Genomic DNA, 21,892 nt, shown 5'->3' with positions numbered 1-21,892 from the left:
TGTGCTCAGTCACGAGTGTCCAGAGAAACCTGGGTGACCCGCGGAATAAGCATCTCCCGGCACCCCAACTTGACGAGGTACTTCAATAGTGAAAAGGTGTTATTTGTATTGAGAAAAATAAACCTTAGTATCTGAAGGAGACGACAAAAGCTCCAAGAGATTTTAAGGAAAAGAGGGTAACGATTCCCACCTGGTGACTGTGGCAAGGCTTTTATTGGCTAGTCTGCGAAACATCTAGCCCGTAGGAAGACCCTGGCAGTGACAGGAAAGCAACCACCAGCAGAGTCTGGAAGACTGTCTTGGGCTCTCACTTGCTGTTGAGTCTGTTCACTAGAAAGGCTTTAGGGACACTGGCCCCGTAGGAGGCAGAGTGGAGCACATTGGATGGAAAGGCACCATGTGACCTCACTATGAAAGGGCTCAGCTGTCAGCCTGAGGGATCGTTGCTTTATCCTCCAGCTAAGGGGGAGCTCTGGAGAAGGAAACAGCTGCCCACTCCAGTATTCTTGTCTAGAGAATCCTGTGGACAGAGGAGCCTGGTGGGCTGCCATCTATGGGGTCGCACAGAGTCAGACACGACTGAAGCAATTTAGCAGCAGCAGCAAGGGAAAGCTGCCTACATGCTTAGTCATGTCCGACTCTTGGCAACCTTTCGGACTGTAGCCCTCCAGGCTCCTCTGTCCATGGGGTTTTTCTAGGCAAGAATACTGGAGCAGGTTGCCATTTCCTCCTCCAAGGGATCTTCCCGACCCAGGGATTGAATAATGTGTCTCCTGTGTTTCCTGCATTGCTAGGCAGAGTCTTCACCCAGTGAGCCTTAGGGGAAGCCCAAGGGAAAGCTAGTCCTTAACCATCAGCAAGGTCAATGTTTTGTGCTAGATTAAAACAACAGAATGGGAAAGACTAGAGATTTTTTCAAGAAAATTAGAGATATTAAGGGAATGTTTCATGCAAAGATGGGCTCAATAAAGGACAGAAATGGCATGGACCTAACAGAAGCAGAAGATATTAAGAAGAGGTGGCAAGAATACATAGAAGAACTGTACAAAAAAGAGCTTCACGACCTGGATAATCACGATGGTGTGATCATTCACCTAGAGCCAGACATCCTGGAATGTGAAGTCAAGTGGGCCTTAGAAAGCATCACTACAAACAAAGCTAGTGGAGGTGATGGAATTCGAGTTGAGCTATTTCAAATCCTGAAAGATGATGCTGTGAAAGTGCTGCACTCAATATGCCAGCAAATTTGGAAAACTCAGCAGTGGCCACAGGACTGGAAAAGGTCAGTTTTCATTCCAATCCCAAAGAAAGGCAATGCCAAAGAATGCTGAAACTACCACATAATTGCACTCATCTCACACACTAGTAAAGTAATGCTCAAAATTCTCCAAGCCAGGCTTCAGCAGTATGTGAACCATGAACTTCCAGATGTTCAAGTTGGTTTTAGAAAAGACAGAGGAACCAGAGATCAAATTGCCAACATCTGCTGGGTCATCGAAAAAGCAAGAGAGTTCCAGAAAAAGATCTATTTCTGCTTTATTGACTATGCCAAAGCCTTTGACTATGTGGATCACAATAAACTGCGGAAAATTCTGAAAGAGATGGGAAGACCAGACCACCTGACCTGCCTCTTGAGAAACCTATATGCAGGTCAGGAAGCAACAGTTAGAACTGGACATGGAACAACAGACTGGTTCCAAATAGGAAAAGGAGTCCATCAAGGCTGTATATTGTCAGCCTGTTTATTTAACTTGTATGCAGAGTACATCATGAGAAATGCTGGACTGGAAGAAATACAAGCTGAAATCAAGATTGCCAGGAGAAATATCAATCACCTCAGATATGCAGATGACACCACCCTTATGGCAGAAAGTGAAGAGGAACTAAAAAGCCTCTTGATGAAAGTGAAAGAGGAGAGTGAAAAAGTTGGCTTAAAGCTCAACATTCAGAAAACTAAGATCATGGCATCTGGTCCCATCACTTCATGGCAGATAGATGGGGAAACAGTGGAAACAGTGAGAGACTTTATTTTGGGGGCTCCAAAATCACTGCAGATGGTGATTGCATCCATGAAATTAAAAGATGCTTATTCCTTGGAAGGAAGGTTATGACCAACCTAGATAGCATATTCAAAAGCAGAGACATTACTTTGCCAACAAAGGTCCATCTAGTCAAGGCTATGGTTTTTCCTGTGGTCATGTATGGATGTGAGAGTTGGACTGTGAAGAAAGCTGAGCGCCGAAGAACTGATGCTTTCGAACTGTGGTGTTGGAGAAGATTCTTGAGAGTCCCTTGGACTGCAAGGAGATCCAACCAGTCCATCCTAAAGGAGATCAGTCCTGGGTGTTCATTGAAAGGACTGATACTGAAGCTAAAACTCCAATTCTTTGGCCACCTCATAGGAAGAGTTGACTCATTGGAAAAGACCCTGATGCTGGGAGGGATTGGGGGCAGGAGGAGAAGGGGACGACAGAGGATGAGATGGCTGGATGGCATCACCAACTCGATGGACATGGGTTTGGGTGAACTCCGGGAGTTGGTGATGGACAGGGAGGCCTGGTGTGCTGTGATTCATGGGGTCACAGAGTGGGACACAACTGAGCGACTGAACTGAACTGAACTGAACTGAAAACAAAGCAAAGGGTTAACAATTGTCTGATGTTCTGGGGCAGGCTCAGTGAGTGTTAGGTCGCTTGCCTCTTTTTCTGCTCCCTTCAGGGTAATTCAGGACTATCCAGAATGTTATTATCTAACTAACTGGAGACACATTTCTTTTGCCAGCATAAGACTGGGTTGATATAGTCTTTAGAAAGTTGTGTTTGCGAGATGAGCCATCCGTCCTGGCTGTCAAGAGAAACCTTTTCAACCAGTCATTTAGCTGCTAGTCATTTTGTAACCCACTTGCGCTCTTACTGTTAAAAATTTGTTAATTTCTTAATTAAAAAAAAAAAAAAAAAGACTTGTACAAAGAAAAAAACCCCACATTGAGTCAGATTGAGTTAACTCTGCCCTGGGCATTTCCATCCCTTGACACTGAGCTTCTTAGCAACAGCCAGGGGTGGGGCTTTTTGGCAAATGCTGTTTATTCACCTTTGAAAGGAGACACTCATTGCAAGCAAATTTAAAAGGAAATTCCTGTAAAAGCTTCTTTTTTTTTTTTTTTTCAGTGATAGTCTTTAGTTTTTTTCACTTGCCCATAACTTTCTGGAAAATTCTACTTTGGGCTGAATCTTCTTATTATTGTTTTCAGTATAAATTTGTTTTGTTTTTCATTAATGGAAAGTTCGAGGGGTGAGGGGAAATCCCTTCAGTAGCTTTTGAGTTCTAAGATTATGAAAATTTTACTTTTTCCAATTAAAAGAAACATTTGGACTTTTTCTTCAATCAAAGCTTTTACCGGTGAGGACTGCTATTAGACTCTAAGCAGTGGTTCGCAACGCTGGCTTCAGCTTGGAACTCCTTGAGGGGCTTTTAAAGATATGGATACCTGAGTCCAAAGATTCCGGAGAAGTGGACCTGGGTCCAGCCGGTGCCCTGGGATCATTCCAAGGCCCCTAGGTGGCTCTGACGTCCAGGCAGCCTTGAGCAGTGCTGTTCTAAGACACAGCCACCCTGACAGGCAACCTCGAAAAAGGATGTAGCGGTCTGCAGATTCTAGAAGGGAGAACCAGTTCTCACTCAGAGTAGTTTTCTTCCTGTTAAGAAAAAACTAGTTACACTGTGTGAAACATGCAGCTCTGAGGAAGACGTGAAGGAATGAAAGCCTTTCTTTTCCCCCATAGCATCACTAATGACCACGGGCATGGCACCCCACTTCCTGTTGGTTGGGGGAAGACGGGCTCATTCACTAAAACTAGCAGTGAGGAATCCCCCGAGCAGCTTCAGACAAGGTATTTCTCTCCGGGCTTATGGGCACCAGTGGATGAGAGAGGGGCTCCAGAGGACCAGCCGAAAGGCTTCCTGGCCCTGTGGCCACCTCCTCCCTGTGTTCAGGGCCTTTGCCTAAGCTCTTGTAAATATTTTCTATAGAGTCTGTCTACTGGGGCAGCCAAAATAGACTTCTCTCCACTGGTCACACTATTAGTGGGACTTTCAAGGCAGACAGCAGAGAAAACCAGACTCAGTATTGTGTAGGAAGTACCTTCTCCCTTCCCATAAAGGCCCCCAGGCGGCAACATGACCCTGCTTCCTCCTCCTCCCTCCTGACTCCAGGCCAACACTTGGATGAACCCAGCTAGTGATTCTGCCACCACTTGAGGACCTCCATCAGCTTCAGCTGCAGAGTCAAGGTCCCGCGTGCTCTATACTCACAGATGTCCCCTAGAGGAATTCATTTCTTCCACCAGCCTTAACTGGATGCCCCTACATGCCAGGCAGTGTGGAGAGAGTATTGCTTTTGTAATGAGACACAGCCCCTGCCCTGACAGAGATAGAAGCAAAGCTCTGCCTACGCTGTCCCCCAGGGCCTCCCTATCAGCCTTGCTTGAGCAGCAGTCACCTAAAAGTCCTAAGGAGGGGTTTTGATCACCGGGAAGTGTTAACATGCTGACTTTAGGATAACTATAATTTTGTACCAAGTCAAAGAGTAGATTAACAATATAGACAAGTGTTGGTGACAGATTCCCAATAAATATGGCTGCACATGTGTTCAGTCACTCAGCTGTGTCCAACTCCTTGCAACAACCCCACAGACTGCAGCCCACCAGGCTCCTCTGTCCACGGGATTTCCCAGGCAAGAACACTGGAGTGGGTTGTCATTTCCTCCTCCAGGGGATCTTCCTGACCCACGGATTGAACCCATGCCTCCCATGTGTTCAGTCACTCAGTTGTGTCCAACTCCTTGCAACAACCCCACAGACTACAGCCCACCAGGCTCCTCTGTCCACGGGATTTCCCAGGCAAGAACACTGGAGTGGGTTGCCATTTCCTCCTCCAGGGGAGCTTCCTGACCCAGGCATCGAACCCATGCCTCCTGTGGCTCCTGCATTGGCAGGCAGTCTCTTTACCACTGGGCCACCTGGGAAACCCCATAAATATGGAGGAAGAACTTAAGTTATCACTCACTTAAAGTCTGTGTAACAGGAAATGACCACCATTCATCTGCTGAGCCACAGACCCCTGGAGACCCGTTGAGAGACACCAGGCAGGCTCCCCAGGAAGACAGTGGGGGACCCTCGGCTGTTTGACGGTCACAGCCATGCCACACGGGTCCCCACGTTCCTCAGCGGAGACTCGGGCTCCTGTGTGACTCTGGGTCCCAGATTTGGCTTCTTTTTCAGGGGAAGAAGTAAATTCCTTTCTTGAGAAAAAAAAGCAGTACAGGAAATATTTATATGTTTAATTCATATAATGAATTTTGAGCAAAATTTGTAATCTCCATGTCCAGAGATGATTGCTGAGATACCGTAGAAGCTCCCTTCCTTCCTTAACGTCTTTCAACCCATCGTGACTAAAACCAACCAAACAAGCAAAAGTAATGCAGGAAGGCAAACGAACCACAAAATCAAAACCCACAGGAAGGGAGGTATCCCGCTCAGGACTGGAAGGACACAGGCGGCCTGCACCTAGGCTGCTCGTGCCGACGTCTGCCTGGAGGGCTCTTGTCTGCAGGGGTCGATGTCTTCCATCTTTGGCCATTCTCGCTGACAGTTCCAGTTTCAGGATTTCCATGTCACGTTGTCCCACTGTCTGTTCCTGGGTGGACTCTGCATGTTTTCTTTTTGAAACCCTGTCTGCCCCTCCCTCCACAGCCAGCAGGAAGGTAGCACCTCCTGCAGCGATGGCGCCAGCCCCTCTCAGGAGCGGGGAGAAGGCCATGAGCCCCTCTGGCTGGCTCCAGAAGCACTCTGCTGTGGAGGATGAGCAAAGATCGGCTAGACAAATTTGGGAGACGTTCCCGCAGACTCGAGTGTTGAATAGATTCCATAGCACAGTCTGTTGAATTTGTAAATTAATTCCCGTTGTTGGATTTAGGCAAACATCCTCTATCCTGCTCTCAGAGTCCCTGGTTATCTACAGAATTCCCCCTCCCCCCCCCTCAGTTAAGAAATGTCTCACATATTTATCTGGTAGCCTGGCTTTTTCTGTGAAATGCTTTCAATTAGAGAAAATGGGAACTGAGTGACTTTTGTTTAAGGAAGTCCCATCTGCCTGGTCACATTTAGGAGAGTTTGAGAAGGAGAAGGAAGAGAAGAACCGCCAAAATTTCCTCTTGGGCGATTATTTCTGAATAAGAACTTGAGCAACCTCACTCAAGAAGGGGGGGTTTTCACCCCAGTTCACTGCCACCCCTCTGGAGAGTCAGAGCAGCTTACGCCCCCGCCGCGGGCCGCCCGGGCTTCCCGCCTTCTCCCAGCCCCTCACCTCCAGTGACTCAGGCTTGAGCGTCTGCTGCTTCAGAGCCGCTTGCTTTCCTCTTCCTTCGTCGTTATCCGTAGACTTTAACATCAGGCAGAGAGCTGACACGAACTCCTTGACAGGGAAACAAATGCAGATATACTTCCTGTCAGTGAAACATATGTCTATGGATTTACACACACACATACAAATCCATATGCCAAATCCTTAACGCGAATGAAGTACCCTAGGACGTGACGGTGTCTCGAGAGGCCTGGTGTGAAGTGATGCAGCTAAAATGAGGCCGTTGGGATGCTCTGTGACGCGGTCAGAGCCAGTGTCGTTATGAGAAGAGGAGGTTAGGACACCCAGAGAGACCCCAGGGACGTGCGCCGCAGAGGAAAGGCCCTGTAGGGGCACCGCGGGAAGGCGGCCGTTCTGCAAGCCAAGGAGCGAGGCCTCGGGAGAACCCAAACCCGCAGACACCTCCATCTTGGCCTGCTACGCTCTGTGCTTAGCCGCTCAGTTGTGTCTCTTTGTGACCCCGTGTAGCCCGCCACACTCCTCTGTCCTTGGGATTCTGCAGGCAAGAATACTGGAGTGGGTTGCCATTTCCTCCTCCAGGGGATCTTCCTGACCCAGGGATCGAACCCAGGTTTCCCAAATTGCAGGCGGATTCTTTACCGTCTGAGCCACCAGGCAAGTTCCAGCCTCTAGAACTGTAAAAAATACATTTCAATTGTTTAAGCCACCCAGTCTGTGGTATTTTGTCGTGGCAGCCCTAGCAAACCAGTGTGTGTGTGTGTGTGTGTGTGTGTGTGTGTGTGTGTGTGTGTGTGTTCATGCACACACAGGCACATGAGTGTAATATGAGGAGGTAAAATCTGAGTGGTTAGTTGCGAGGCACAGCCTTCTGGTTTAATTACTCCTAGATGCTGAATCACACAAGCATGTTGACCAGTAGAGGCCCTTTCGAGACTGTGGTGTGAGAAGCCCCATTCCCCACCCCCGCCCCGGCTCCACCCGCCTGTCCACAAAACCCTAGTGGAGCTGGGGCTCCCCTCCTTCCACTGAAGAACCACAGACTGTCTCCACAAGAGCTAGGTTTGAGTTCCTACCATCAGAACCGAGATTATGAATGCCGTCAGCAGTTACTGACTTGGAAAACCAAAGTGTTGGGAATGGAACACAATACATGCTCCTTGAGCCTGGGAACCATGTCCTTTTCCCAAATTTTTCAACACCCAGTTAAGCACTTTGCCCACTGACTGACTGTAAATAATATCAGAAGTAAATTTACAGAAGTAGTTCAATTCCTGGAGCCCTCAGAGACAATCGTTCTTTTCTGGAATTTGTTTCAGTGTATTATTCAAAGTTCTGGCTACTTTAGCCTTCAGTTTTGCATCTGAAAGCTTCCTGATATATAATTTGCATCCGTGGGTACTGGGTTTTTTTTTTTTAGCATCCTTCACTGGTTGATTTTTATTTTATATCTCTACAGTCTGCTTTAAATGTTGTTATCATGAAAAATGCATCACACTCAGTGTGAGAAATACCACATCAATAGTTCGTGTTCGTCGTTGTTATGTAGTCACTAAGTCATGTCGACCCTTTGGCAACCCCATAGACTGTAGCCCGCCAGGTTCCTCTGTCCATGGGATTCTCCAGGCAAGAATATTGGAGTGGGTTGCCATTTCCTTCTCCAGGGGATCTTCCCGACCCAGGGATCGAACCCGTGTCTCCTTGCATCGCCTGCATTGCAGGAGCTGCCAGAGAAGTCCCAATAGGTCATGAAGCTGCTTTCAAATAAAGACTCCCACTGAGAAAGAGGTTAAATCAGTGCTTTTTAAAATCAGCACTGGCAGTGCAACACAGAACTGGCCTCGTGGCCCTTGTGCAGAAGTCACGAGTACAGTTCCTGGAGTCCCTTTTGGTCTCAGTCTTCTATTCCTGAGTAACAACCACCCCAAAACACAGTCTCTTACACAACAGCAGTTTCTGATTTTCCTGACTATTGGCTGGAGCTCCTCTGCTGGTTTCACGTGTCCTCACTCAGATGACACCCTTCAGCCGGAGAGTCCCTGCGGTCTGCGAGTGGGTGCTGGCTGGGCAGGGCGCCTGGCCGCTCCTCCACGCAGCCTTTCATCCTCCAGAAAGTGAGCGTGGCTGCCCACACGGCCATCTCAGAGCTGCATGCAGGAGACCAAAAGCTGGAGCTTCTGGGCAACTGCAGACCCAGGCTTCAGAACACACATGACATCCCTTTTGTCACACCCTACAGGGCAGAGCAAGTCGTGAGAGCAGCTCAGCTTCAGTGGGTGGGGAAGTAGATGCCATCGCTTGCTGGGAGCAGCTGTACAGAATTCGTGGCCACTTTTGATCAACCGCAAGATTGCAGCAGATCCTAAGTCACCCCAGCTCCCTCCCTCTGTGAGCAGAAGAGAGTGGGTCAGGACAGTGGTTCTCCGGGACTGGTGTTCTTCTGAGACAGGAAATGGACCCAGCCTCCCACCCTGCCCAGGAGCACACCTGCTGCTTCGAAGCTCGTCCAGGGCTGGAATTGCAGAAAAGGATCCAGGTGTAGAATTAACAGATCAGTTTACCCCGAAAGCTGTTGCTAAGATCTCTGGACCTCAAGTTTGGCTGCCTATTGCAATTCTCCGTAGAATTTTTTTTTTTTTAATACCGATGTCTGGATCCCATCTTCAGAAATGACAGTTTCACTGGTTGGTATAAGAAATGGCTTTGGTATTGGGGATTTTTAAAAGCTCCCCCAAGGGATTCTAGTGTGCAGCTAAGTGTGCAAAGGACTGCAGCTTAAACTTGAAACTAGCTTTTCTTGTATGGCAAGAAAGATTCAACTAACATTTATGTATTCTATCTACCTGGTCATTTGTGATGTGTAAGAGAAAGGACAATGTTTTACACACACACACGCACGCACACACAGCATGTTCTGGTAGATAGCAGTAAAGGAAGCTCTCCTTCAAGTGTTTAGGGATTTGCAGAAGGGCGTCTGTAGATAGCCCAGCCCTCCTAATGAGGAACAGACACCCTGTGGGCAAACAGCCAATTTCAAGGTTCAGAACGAGCCAGTAACTTGTGGTCCATTTGGTTTCCTTAACCCAGGGCCACTGGAAGTGAGTCACCAACAGGTGGATTACCACATTTTTGTGAAAAAAAAAAGTAAAATCAGCAAAGCTTCTGTTTCATTTGATTTTAGGCCTCTAAGTGAATCAAGAGTGGTTGTTATCTCTCTGGCGGTCTGTTAAAGGTTCTTGGGATTATTCTGGACACGAGAGGTTGCACAGTTCCTTTGGAGTAGCCCCTGTCCCAAAGTCTATTCTGGAAAAACAGCATCAAGCATAGCAACCAGGATCTGAGATGCATTCACTATCTGATAAAGCAGAAGTGTCACTTCTGACTGGGGAAGCTGTCATTTTTCTCATTCTTACAGATGAACATTTGTGAACTTCCTACTGGGCCCCCCGGGGACTGTCTCAGGGTATCAGAATGAATTTCTCTCCTGTAAGGACCTGCAGGCTCATTTCAGGGGCAAGACAAATGCTTCCAAGCCAGCAAAGTGCTGGGATTGTGGAATAGCCCAGTGATTATAAAGATGTCGCTACGTAAACCACCCCAGTGCCCAGGATGCAGGAGTAAATACTTTTCTGACTTCTCTTACTTTTTCTGACGCTTCTCTCGGAGGCTTCCCAAGAATGGTCTGCAGCCCAGTCTGGGACTGCTGGGGGATGTATAGTTCCTGCACCTTTCCCCAGAGCTGCTGAGTCAGAGGAGCTAGGTTCAAGGCCCACAGTCAGGGTTTTAATGTGTCCTCCAGGTGATGCTGGGCTTCCCTGGTACCTCAGCTGATAAAGAATCTGCCTGCAATGCAGGAGACCCTGGTTTGATTCCTGGGTCAGGAGGATCCCCTGGAGAAGGAATAGGCTACCCACTCTCAGTATTCTTGGGCTTCCCTGGTGGCTCAGACAGTAAAGAATCAGCCTGCAATGCGGGAGACCTGGTTCAATCCCTGGGCTGGGAAGAACCTCCGGACCAGACCATGGCAACCCACGGAGAAGGAAACGGCAATCCACTACAGTATTCTTGCCTGGAGAATTCCTGGCAGGCTACAGTCCATGGGATCACAAAGAGTCAGACATGACTGACTAACACACACCAGGTGATGCTGATAAGTGCTCAAATTTGAGCAACACTATTTGGCAAATTTTGGGGGCGGGGAAATGTTGCTTTTTGAGATTTACTGAACTTCTCACAAAAGATACATCTCAGAGAAATGGCATTTGGGCTCAGTTTTGCCATAAACATATATAAAATTTAGGACAGACACAAGAACAGTTTTTTAAAAATATGTGGTTATTAACATTCTGTATGTTTTATGGCCCAAAGGCAGGAGGCAAAACCTTGTGATTCTTTTATCTGTAGGAAAAACCCAGGAGTCACGGGCTACAAAGAACACAGCAGGGCCCTGGTTCAGTTCATCCACTCCCAGAAGGGGAGAGCTAAGCAATTAAGAATATCAGTGGTGTGTACTGGTGACCACACACTCTCCCATGGCTTAGTGTAAATTTGTTCTTATTCTTTCGATCCATTGTCTCATCCCCCTTCCTCTAAGGGAGGTTATCAGGCTTACCAGAATCATCATGGATTCATCTTGACCCCTCTGCCCAAAGGCTCTCACTCTTTAGTCACTCAGTCGTGTCCGACTCTTTGTGACCCCACAGACTGTAGCCCACCAGGCGCCTCTGTCCTTGGGATTTCCCAGGCAAGAATACTGGAGTGCATTCCCATTTCCTACTCCATCTGAGCAACATCCCGAGAGCTAAATCAGAACCAGTCTGGACAGGAGCATCTGAGAGGCTCCCATCACCCAGGGAAAAAAGACACTCACGGTCCTGGCCACTAACAGGTGGTCGGTGGCTGAACCTGGAAACGGGGAGACCAAGCCATCCTTCGATCACAGAGCCCTCGTCACTGACAGCCCCGCTCAGGCTAGGTTGGGGCTCACATAGAAACCCCTGCCTCTTGTGGGAGCTTCGACCACACTGCCCTACCTACGGCCACAGCATCCTGAACCCCCAGCCCTGGGAGCTGACACCACCTTCAGAGGCCTTTCCCAGGAGACTTTCTCAGGAGACACCAAATAAGGCATAGTGTCTGAGAAAAGGACCACACAGATTCAAAGTGACAAATACTTGTCTTTTTAAAAATTTAAGCAGGGAGGTAAAAACCCTGGATAATTTTTTTCACATGACAAATGAAAAAAAGCATTGAGTTTAAAAAAAAAAATCAAAGAAAATTAGAAGAACTATCTCTTTAAAAGGTATTTTGGAAACAGGCTAACTAAACATTTTTCCACAGTTACTACTTTTTTAGTTCGGATTTTTTTTTTTTTAACAAATGCTGCACATGAATTTTGTAGACTGCTAACAAAGAACCTCAATTGTCATAATTTTCTCTGTTTTTCTTCAAAAAATCTGCTGAATTACGCTGTAGTTAAAAGATGCTCAGAGTTCCCGACTTATCCTTTTTTGACATCGTATTTTCTTTGTGCAGTTTTGGGGGCCAAAATACAATCACGAAGGCTTCTTTAGTTCTTAAACTGATCTATGCAAGTAAGTTGGAGCGTTGCCTTGCCTATGGTATGGAGCTGGTTATATCATCAGCAATTCACAGATTCTAATCTGCTAATCTCAAGATAGTTTATTTCTAATTCTTTATCGTGACCTCAATAAGTGGGGAAGGCAGTTTAAAAAGAACATTTTGTCCTAGCCTTTCTTATTTTTCAAGCCAGCTTTCTGAAAACACTGAGTTCCTCAAATGTTATTTTATGCTGAGACAATTTTGTATTCCAATACAAAGATATATTATCACAAAGATCTGGGAGGCAGATTTAAAATATATATGTATCCACCGCAAAAATGCAGGCGTTTTGTGGACACAGCAAATCATTCTGCAAGAAACAATGACACCTGCAATGTTAGGGACGCTGTGGCCCAGCAAACCTCGGGGATGTTCAGGTAACTGTCAAGCTGTAGGAAAGTTAAAGTTTGGCTGGAGGACAGCCCTTTTCCTACCAGGAAGAAGAATGACCCTAAAGGATGTGGGCTGGATTTCCTCTGCCCCAGCCTAAACCCCCACCTAGCCTCGGTCCCGAGCACCCTCCATGAGCCCTGGGCTGGGAGAAGTTGGGATGTCTCTCCCCTCCCCATCCATGCACCGACAGACATTCATGGATGTTTCTTAGAGGAGAGGCAGGCAAGGAGTTTTACCGTTAGTTCACTACAACCACAGTCATCTAACGAAAAAGGAATTTAGCATAGCCGAGTGCTCTGCAGGTCAGAGAATCCCATGCCCTCACTTAAAGGTGAGACCTGAGCCCAGTCTGGCTGGAGGACTCAGGACAGTGGAGAGTTCACAGCAGAGACAGGAAAAGCCTTGGACCATGGCTGACTCCACCGCGCCCTGGTCCTCCTCAGCTGCACAGAATGGAACCTGATCCCCAGGGCCAGTTCAGTTCAGTTTCTCAGTCGTGTCTGACTCTTTGTGACCCCATGGACTGCAGTATGCCAGGCCTCCCTGTCCATCACCAACTCCCGGAGTTCACTCAAACTCACGTTCATTGAGTCAGTGATGCCATCCAGCCATCTCATCCTCTGTCGTCCCCTTCTCCTCCTGCCTTTAATCCTTCCCAGCATCAGGGTCTTTTCCAATGGGTCAGTTCTGCACATCAGATGGTCAAAGTATTGGAGTTTCAGCTTCAGCATGAGTCCTTCCAATGAATATTCAAGACTGATCTCCTTTAGGATGGACTGGTTGGATCTCCTTGCAGTCCAAGGGACTCTCAAGAATCTTCTCCAACACCACAGTTCAAAAGCATCAATTCTTCGGCGCTCAGCTTTCTTTGTAGTTCAACTCTCACATCGATACATGACCACAGGAAAAACCATAGCCTTGACTAGATGGCTCCGGGGCAGGGGAAGTCAGAGGATCTGAGAGGAAACATCGCAGGATTTCCTGCCCCCAGAGGAGTGAGGCTTCGGTCGGTGGAGGGTGGGAGGTGATGAGACAGTCGTGACTGTGCCCTCCAAGTTCACCGACACAGTCAGCACCCAGACGCTGAGCCCTGCTGTCTCAAACCTGTCTCAGGTGAGGCCTCCTTACCTCAGCCAAAACCAGAAAGTCTGCCGGCCTATTCTAAAGAGCAGGTGTCAACGTCAACCAGCCAGTCATGATGGCCAGACCTGCCAGGAGCAGACATCCTTAAGGTCTTAAGCATTAAGCACTGCCCCGTCACTGTCGCTTCACGACAGAGAGGAGAAAGAGGCCGAGTAACACCTTTCAACCCCAATAAACATAGAGCAAGATTTAATTGTTTTCATGTAGTAACAGAATTTTGTTGTGGGAGGTAATAGAAGTGTATAAACGCCTGCTCTGTACCATGCACTGTTCAGGGCACTTGACAGAAGGCGGAGGTTGGCCCCTGGTTTCTGGAGATGCAGGGTGATCACCTGCAGAACCAGGGAAGGAAGCTTGATCCCTTCTGCAAGGGTCTGTGGGATGCATCTTAGGGAGACGGGGCTTGAGCTGGACTCGGAGGGAACGAGAGGCTTCCACTAGGCTGTGGTGAGCAGCCTTCCAGGGAGGGGAGAGCTTCACCTCAGGGCGGCGGGAGGACCGCACCATTGCTGCTGTTCAGCCGTTTAGTCGTGTCCGACTCTGCGACCCCATGGACTGCAGCACGCCAGGCTTCCCTGTGCTTCACTATCTCCTGGAGTTTGCTCAAACTCATGTCCGTTGAGTTGGTGATGCCATCCAACCATCTCATCCTCTGCCGCCCCCTTCTCCTTTTGCCTTCAGTCTTTTCCAGCATCAGGATCTTTTCCAATAAGTCGTAAGTGGCCAAAGTATTGGAGCTTGAGCTTCCACATCAGTCCTTCCAATGAACATTCAGAGTTGATCTCCTTGCTGTCCAAGGGACGAAAAGTGTAGTGTACTTTCTAGGGAATAACAAGATTCTGTGGCTAAAACATGACAGGTTGTGGAGCTTAGAATGGAAAGACTGGTTCTCAAGTGGTCGTTTCCATGGCAAGATGGGTAACACTGCACAGCCCCTCTGGAAAATATGGGGTGAATGACTCGTAAGTCTTGGTCACAGCTGTCAGGACGGGAGTAGTAACAGCCTTCATGAAGGGGTATCAAGAGTCAGCCTGGAGCAGCAGGAAGAAACCTGAGTGCTCTCATAACACCCAAAAATACGCACTCAGCTTGACTCCATCACGAAGTTTATTGCCTTTAGACACTTGGCCCAGTAAAAACAGAACAAGTTCTTGGGAGAAAAAAATCGTTCGTGACCATGAGCTAAGCAATAAACATCCTAACACAAGGATCATCTTTATGTGTTTCTTCAACCGGCCTGCCTGTCTTGCCTATTTCTTGTTGTTGTTCAGTCACTCAGTCATATCTGACTCTTTGCGACCCCATGGACTGCAGCACGCCAGGTCTCCCTGTCTATTTCTGCTTGCTAGCAAAAGCCGTTTAAGTTCCTTCCCATGTTCTGACTTAACATGTTCCGTGTTAAGTTCCTTTCCAACTCTTGCCATGCAGGGTAAGAACATGCTTTCTGAAAGAAATTATAAGACTATGGAGAGAGTGAAAATGATCTTTTCTTTTTTGGTTGTTTTCTGACAGTGAAGTGAAAGTCGCTCAGTGGTGTCCAACTCTTTGCTGCTCCATGGACTATACAGTCCATGGTATTCTCCAGGCCAGAATACGAGCGTGGGTAGCCTTTTCCTCCTACAGGGGATCTTCCCAACCCAGGGATCAAACTCAGGTCTCCCGCATTGCAGGTGGATTCTTTACCAGCTGAGCCACAAGGGAAGCCCTTCCAGATTTCACAAGTTATTCACAGATGTTTCAACTCTTGTCCAGAGAAGCCGCAGTCAAACATACTCTGAGATTTTCAGAATCAGTGGTGTAGGACCTGGCCCTTCCTACTTGGTTTGCACAGTGGGAGCCACGTGTCGAGAGGGGCAGCACGCACGGTGGGTGAGGTGGTCATCTCCTCCGTCACCACCAGGACCACCTGCTGATGCAGCTTTCCATCAGTTACAAAACTTACCTGTTGTTTGGATGATGACTGTCAGACTCTTCCAGGGGCATGGAAAATGGCCCTTCCCACTTGGCTCCCCATCAACGGTCCAGTCTATAAGAAGAGCCAAAACACATTACTACTTGCAATTGCCAGGGCTCTAATTCACTCTTCCTTTGAGATGTGGGAGTGTGTGTGCTCAGTGGTGTCCGACTCTTTGCAACCCCATGGACTGTAGCCAGCCAGGCTCCTCTGTCCATGGGATTCTCCAGACAAGAATACGGGAGCAGATTGCCATTTCCTACTCCAGGGAATTTTCCTGATTCAGGAATCAAACCTGCGTCTCTTGTGTCTCCTGAATTGGCAGATGGATTCCTTACCACTGCGCCACTTGGGAAGCCCCTTCTTTTGACATACTGACTACTAACTTCACTAAAATAGGATGTTGTTGGCTGATGGAAGAATTATAGACAAATGAAAAATGCTAATCTGTCTATGGAACTGTTTCTGTAGGTCACTGAGCCTTTGGTGCTATGCATTTTTTTTAAGATGATGTAAATTGTATTCTGGTGGTTTAGCCGCTAAGTCGTGTCCGACTCTTTCGATCCCATGGACTGTAGCCTGCCAGGCTTCTCTGTCCATGGGATTTTCCAGGCAAGAATACTGGAGTGGGTTGTCGTTTCCTTCTCCAAGGGGTCTTCCCAATCCAGGAATCAAACCTAGGTCTCCTGCATTGAAGGCAGGTTATTTACCAACTGAGCTATGAGGGAAGCCCCTCAAATTGTATTCAATTGATTATTACTAATGAAACTGACGGAAGGAGATTTTGAAGTTTCAGGACAATGTCCTAAATCTGACTCTGTCTGCTAGGTAAGAGCTCCCCATAGGGATGCACCTGGATTCGTCTGGTCTATATCAGTATACTGGGTCTAGACATCTCGTTTCCACTGATAAATGAAGCCCTTGAAGGATTGTCCTTAAGGGAAATCATGGAAAGACTACTGGCCTTAGTATCCAGAGACCCAGGTTCAACAGAGTGAACTTGGGTAAATGAACTGACACAAGGAGCCCCAAGTGACTCAGCTGTAAGACAGGAGGGGTGACTGCTCGGTGTTGTTCTAAAGATGATGTCAGATGAGGTGTCTGAAAATGCCTGGGACAATACAGTGCACGTAGTAGGTGTTCAGTAAGCGTCTCACCAGCCCTCCCTTTAGCCTTGAACTGTTAGAATGCAGAGCTGATGATGGATGTCATGCAAGAACGTTGCCTACTGAGAAGGGTCTTGGTCTGTTTTGGGGGTGGGAGGCGTGGGGGCAGCAGGGGTTGAATAGAAGGAGCTGGAAGCCCCTATATCCCAGGAGAGAATGGGATTTAAAACAGGGAAGGTTTACAGGAGAGGGGACAGGTTTCACTCTGACATAGCCAGGAGCCTTCTGCTGAATCAGGGAATGGCTTCCTCAGGAGTAGGAATGCCCTCAGAAAGAGAAGACCTCAAGAACAGTGTCAAAGAGACAATTTGGAGGGGGTGCTGCAAACATAAAAACATCGGGATATGAGCAGAACGTTAAATTCATTGCTCACTTAAAACTCTGATTCAGGGTCAGTAAATATCCGTGTCTAGTCCCATAATTCAGTCTCCAAAAGAAGAAGAGGAAAAAAGTGGAGAAGAAGGAGAAAACAGAATTGAATATAATTTATAGCATTTGCATTTTAAGCATTTTCTTCCTTTTAAAAAGGCCCAAAGTTATCACAACATAATTAACAAACACATTCTGTGTTTTCAAAAGAGTTGTTACTGAAACACGTAATGGACATGCTCATATGTGTTTCTTATAATAATAGATTCGCTAATTCATAATAAATTTAAAGACATGATCCTCTACATGAAAATATATATATAACCCCCCCAGCAACAATCAAATTTCATTTAAAAATTCACAAAGTTTTAAATGACACATCCAAAGAGAAATAGCACTTCTCTTATATCCAGCTTCCTCATTTTTCATATGTCGATGGCTGAGTTTAGAGTTTATATATAGGACATTTGTGTCATTAGGAGAACTGCGAGTAAGTGTAGTGAAGTGACCACCATAAGGGACACAAGACTCGGAAGAGGAGGCAAGGGGGTGAGGACCACCCTGGGGCAGCTGCCAACACAGAGGCATCGTGGGAAACGTGGAGAATCACAGAGCTGCAGATGAAAGTGAGCAGGAGAGAATCCTGTCCTCCCTCTAAGACTTGTCGAGCCGCTAACAGAAAACGTGCAATGAGGAGCGATGGACCATCGGACGGCGCACCTTGGCAAGGATTTGCGTTTGAAAATGGCTATGGAGAAGGCAATGGCACCCCACTCCAGCACTCTTGCCTGGTGGACTGAGTCGAACACGACTGAGCGACTTCACTTTCACTTTTCACTTGCATGCATTGGAGAAGGCAATGGCAACCCACTCCAGTGTTCTTGCCTGGAGAATCCCAGGGACGGGGGAGCCTGGTGGGCTGCCATCTATGGGGTCGCACAGAGTCGGACACGACTGAAGCAATTTAGCAGCAGCGGAGTGAAGATAACAGGTAAACAAGACACGTATGTGGAATTTTCTCACATGGAAAGATATGATGGATATTGGCTGTTCTCAAACTCTGTTAGTCTCAGGAAAACTTTACAAAATTATTGACAACTCTAAAGCTCTCTGATTTATCTAAGTTATATCTACCCATACGTATCTTAGGAGAAATGAAAACTGAGAAAAATTTAAAACACAGGAAAATGCAAGCCTGCATTCCCATAGCTATCAAAACATCCCATATCATTGTTACAAAATAGTTTGACTTTGTGGACTCTGCTGAAAGGGCTCCAGGGGTCCCTGAATGCACTTTGAGAACCTCTAATAACATGAGTCTTTGAGCCCCAGCTTGGGCTTGTCAGAAAAGGCAAAATGTGGGTCCACGATTCCCTCACCCGTCTCTCACTAGAGCAACCAACTTTCAAAATGCTTTTTTTAAAAAATTTTATATATCCGGATTCTAGATTCATCTGCTTTTGAATATGAGGACTTCCCTGGTGGTCTAATGGTTAAGAATCTGCGCTTCCACTGCTGAGGGCCTGCGTTTGATCCCTGGTCAAGGAACTAAAATCCCACATGCTGTGCAGTGCAGCCAAAAACAAACAACATATAATCCCATGGCAAGAGGAAAAAAAAAAGGTTTTAAATCACTGGTAGAATGTGGGGCATAGGGCATAACATAACAGCTGTAAAGAGGAGGAAAAAAATATGGTCTTCGTTTTTTTTAAAAAAAGGAAATATGTCCGTTGAGGCTGGATGGTTTGGTTGTAAGAGCAGTGCCAACATGAAGTTTCTTAGAATAACTTTAAAAAGTATCCAATGAAAAATTCATAAAACACACACATATAAATAGTAGTAATACTCTATGTGACTGCTTCAAAAGTAAATGTATTTATTATTGAGTACCTACCACTTCCTGACTCGAGGATAGGATAGCATCCTGTGCTGTGCTTCATTGTGTCGGACTCCTTGTGACCCCATGGACCGTAGCCCCCCCACCAGGCTCCTCTGTCCATGGAATTTTCCAGGCAAGAATACTGGAGTGGACTGTCATTTCCTCCTCCTCCAGGAGATCTTCCCAACCCAGGGTTCAGACCCACGACTGTTGTATCTCCTGCATTGGCAGGCGGATTCTTTACCACTGAGCCACCATAATGCCCTTTTTTGTAGGAGTAAATTGAAATCAGTGAGTTCATTCCAGAGTTTTCTAAGGGGAACGGGAGGCTGAGAGAGCAGTAGCATCTGCAGTTGTGGTAGGAGTGCTGTGTGAACCCTGGCAGTTTTAAGAGAGGGTGCCTCCAGCTGGAAACCTAGACACCAACTCCATCCTGAGGTCACCCCCCGAGACATCGAGTTAGGGGGCAAATTTTAACAGCTCTGTGCTTCAGTTTCTCAAAGTGTGCCTCGTCATGACCTCCTTTCAGTATAAAGACAATAGTACTATCCATATGAAAAAGGCTGAGAATTTCAGGTGTTAATAATGAATTAAGTTTAGGTATTTGTCAACTTTTTGTTGAAGGGTAACAAACATACAGAAATGTACACTTAAGACTAGCAGCACCAGCTTCAGTCCTAAAAGATGATGCTGTTAAAGTGCGGCACTCAACATGCCAGCAAATTTGGAAAACTCAGCAGTGGCCACAGAACTGGAAAACGTCAGTTTTCATTCTAATCCCAAAGAAGGGCAATGCCAAAGAATGTTACAAATACCATACAATTGCGCTTATTTCACATGTTAGCAAGGTTATGCTCAAAATCCTTCAAGTTAGGCTTCAGTAGTATGTGAACCAAGAACTTCGAGATGCACAAGCTGGGTTTCAAAAAGGCAGAGGAACCAGAGATCAAATTCCCAACTTTCATTGGATCATGGAGAAATGAGGAATTCTAGAAAAACATCTGTTTCTGCTTCATTGGCTACCCTAAAGCCTTGACTATATAGATCACAACAAATTGTGGAAAATTCTTAAAGAGCTGGGAATACCAGACCACCCTACCTGTCTGCTGAGAAACCTGTATGCAGGTCAAGAAGCAACAGTTAGATCCAGACTTGAAACAACTGACTACCTGGTTCAAAACTGGGAAAGGATTACATCAAGGCTTTATATTTTCACCCTTCTTAACTTACACTCAAAGTACATAATGCAAAATGCCAGGCTGGATGAATCACTGGCTGGACTCAAGATTGCCACGAAAAATATCAAGAACCTCAGATAATGCAGATGATACCAGTCTAATGGCAGAAAATGAAGAGGAACTAAGGAGTCTCTTGATGAGGGTGAAAGAGAGTGAAAAGCTGGCTAAAAACTCAGTATTCAAAAAACTAAGATCATGGCATCCAGTTCATGGCAAATAGAAGGGGGAAAAGTGGATGCAGTGACCGATTTTATTTTCTTGGCTCCAAAATCACTGTGGATCCTGACTGCAGCCATGAAATTAAAAGATGCTTGCTCCTTGGAAGGAAAGCTATGACCAACCTAGACAGCATCTTTAAAAGCAGAGACATCACTTTGTCTGTATAGTCAAAGGTACAATTTTCCCAGTAGACATGTACATGTGAGAGTTGGCCCGTAAAGAAGAATGAGCAGCAAAGAATTGATGCTTTTGAACTGTGGTGCTGGAGAAGACTCTTGAGAGTCCCTTGGACTGCAGAGAGACCAAACCAGTCAATCCTAAAAGAAATCAGTCTTGAATTGGAAGGATTGATGCTGAAGCTGACACTCTAATACCTTGGCCACCTGATGCCAAGAGCCAGCTCATTGGAAATAAGACCCTGATGCTGGGGAAGATTGAGGGCAGGAGGAGAAGGGGGCAACAGAGGATGAGATGGTTAGATAGCATCACTGACTTAATAGAATTTGAGCAAACTCCTGGAGATCGGGGCTTCCCGGGTGCACCCCAGGGGGCACTAGTGGTAAAGGACCCCCCTGCCAATGCAGGAGACATAAGAGACGCAGGTTTGATTCTTAAGTTGGGAAGAACCTGGAGAAGGAAATGGCAACCCACTCCAGTATTCTTGCCTGGGAAATTCCATGAACAGAGGAGCCTGGGGGGCTACAGTCCATGGGATCCCTAAGAGTCGGACACGACTGAATCGATTTAGCAGCGGCAGCAGGTGATGCTAGTGGCAAAGAACCTTCCTGACAATGCAGGAGATGTAAGAGACGTGGGTTCAATCCCTCAATCAGGAAGATCTCTTAGAGGAGGGCATGGCAACCCATTCCACTCTTCTTGCCAGAGTTTCCAGGTCAGAGGAGCCTGGCGGGCTACAGTCCATAGAGTTGCAAAGAGTCAGACATGACTTAGCAACTGAACAACCACAACAACCAGACCAAGAGGTGGGACCCTCCTTGGAGTCAAGAGATGGACCCTCTCTGACCCCCTCAGAGTCACTACCCAGCCCTACAGAAATGCCATGCTGGCTTCTAATAACACAGATTAATTTTGCTATTTTGGGGCTCGGCGTGCAAGGTACACTCTTTTACGTCTGGCCTCTTTCACTCAACATTATTTTCTGAAACCCAGTCATGTCATTGAGCGTAGTTGTAGACTACTCATTCTCAGGACTCTGTAGGACTCCACTGTGTGAAAATGCATCACACTGTATGTATCCATTCTGTTGCCAGGGTATTTGAGTCACTTTATATATAGCCTAAGCCGTAGGAAAGACCACAGATTCTCTTTCATCCAGAAGGTCGGATCCACAAATGAAATTCACCATCTCCTTTCTACTTTCAAATGTCCAATCAAAGGAGATCATTTTCCTCCCACGTCAGAATTAGAGCTGATCTGACTATGACTTAAGTACTGAGTTAAGGAAGAGGTTAACATGTAGACAGCCTGCTCTGGTGGACTCGTCATAATCCCAAAGGAAACTGACCTGGCT

At 46.8% G+C, this 21,892-nt stretch overlaps 1 protein-coding gene across 2 annotated transcripts in view; it reads left to right on the top strand.

The window, feature by feature from the left end:
- Nucleotides 1-21,892, top strand: part of LOC128053310 (T-cell activation Rho GTPase-activating protein-like) — an 86,579-nt gene that overhangs the window by 54,796 nt on the left and 9,891 nt on the right. The window lies entirely within an intron of this gene.

This window comes from Budorcas taxicolor, chromosome 9, assembly GCF_023091745.1.
Source record: "Budorcas taxicolor isolate Tak-1 chromosome 9, Takin1.1, whole genome shotgun sequence".
NCBI classification, from domain to species: domain Eukaryota; kingdom Metazoa; phylum Chordata; class Mammalia; order Artiodactyla; family Bovidae; genus Budorcas; species Budorcas taxicolor.
Note: the sequence above shows the minus strand (reverse complement) of the source record. Positions and strands in the feature narration are given on the sequence as shown.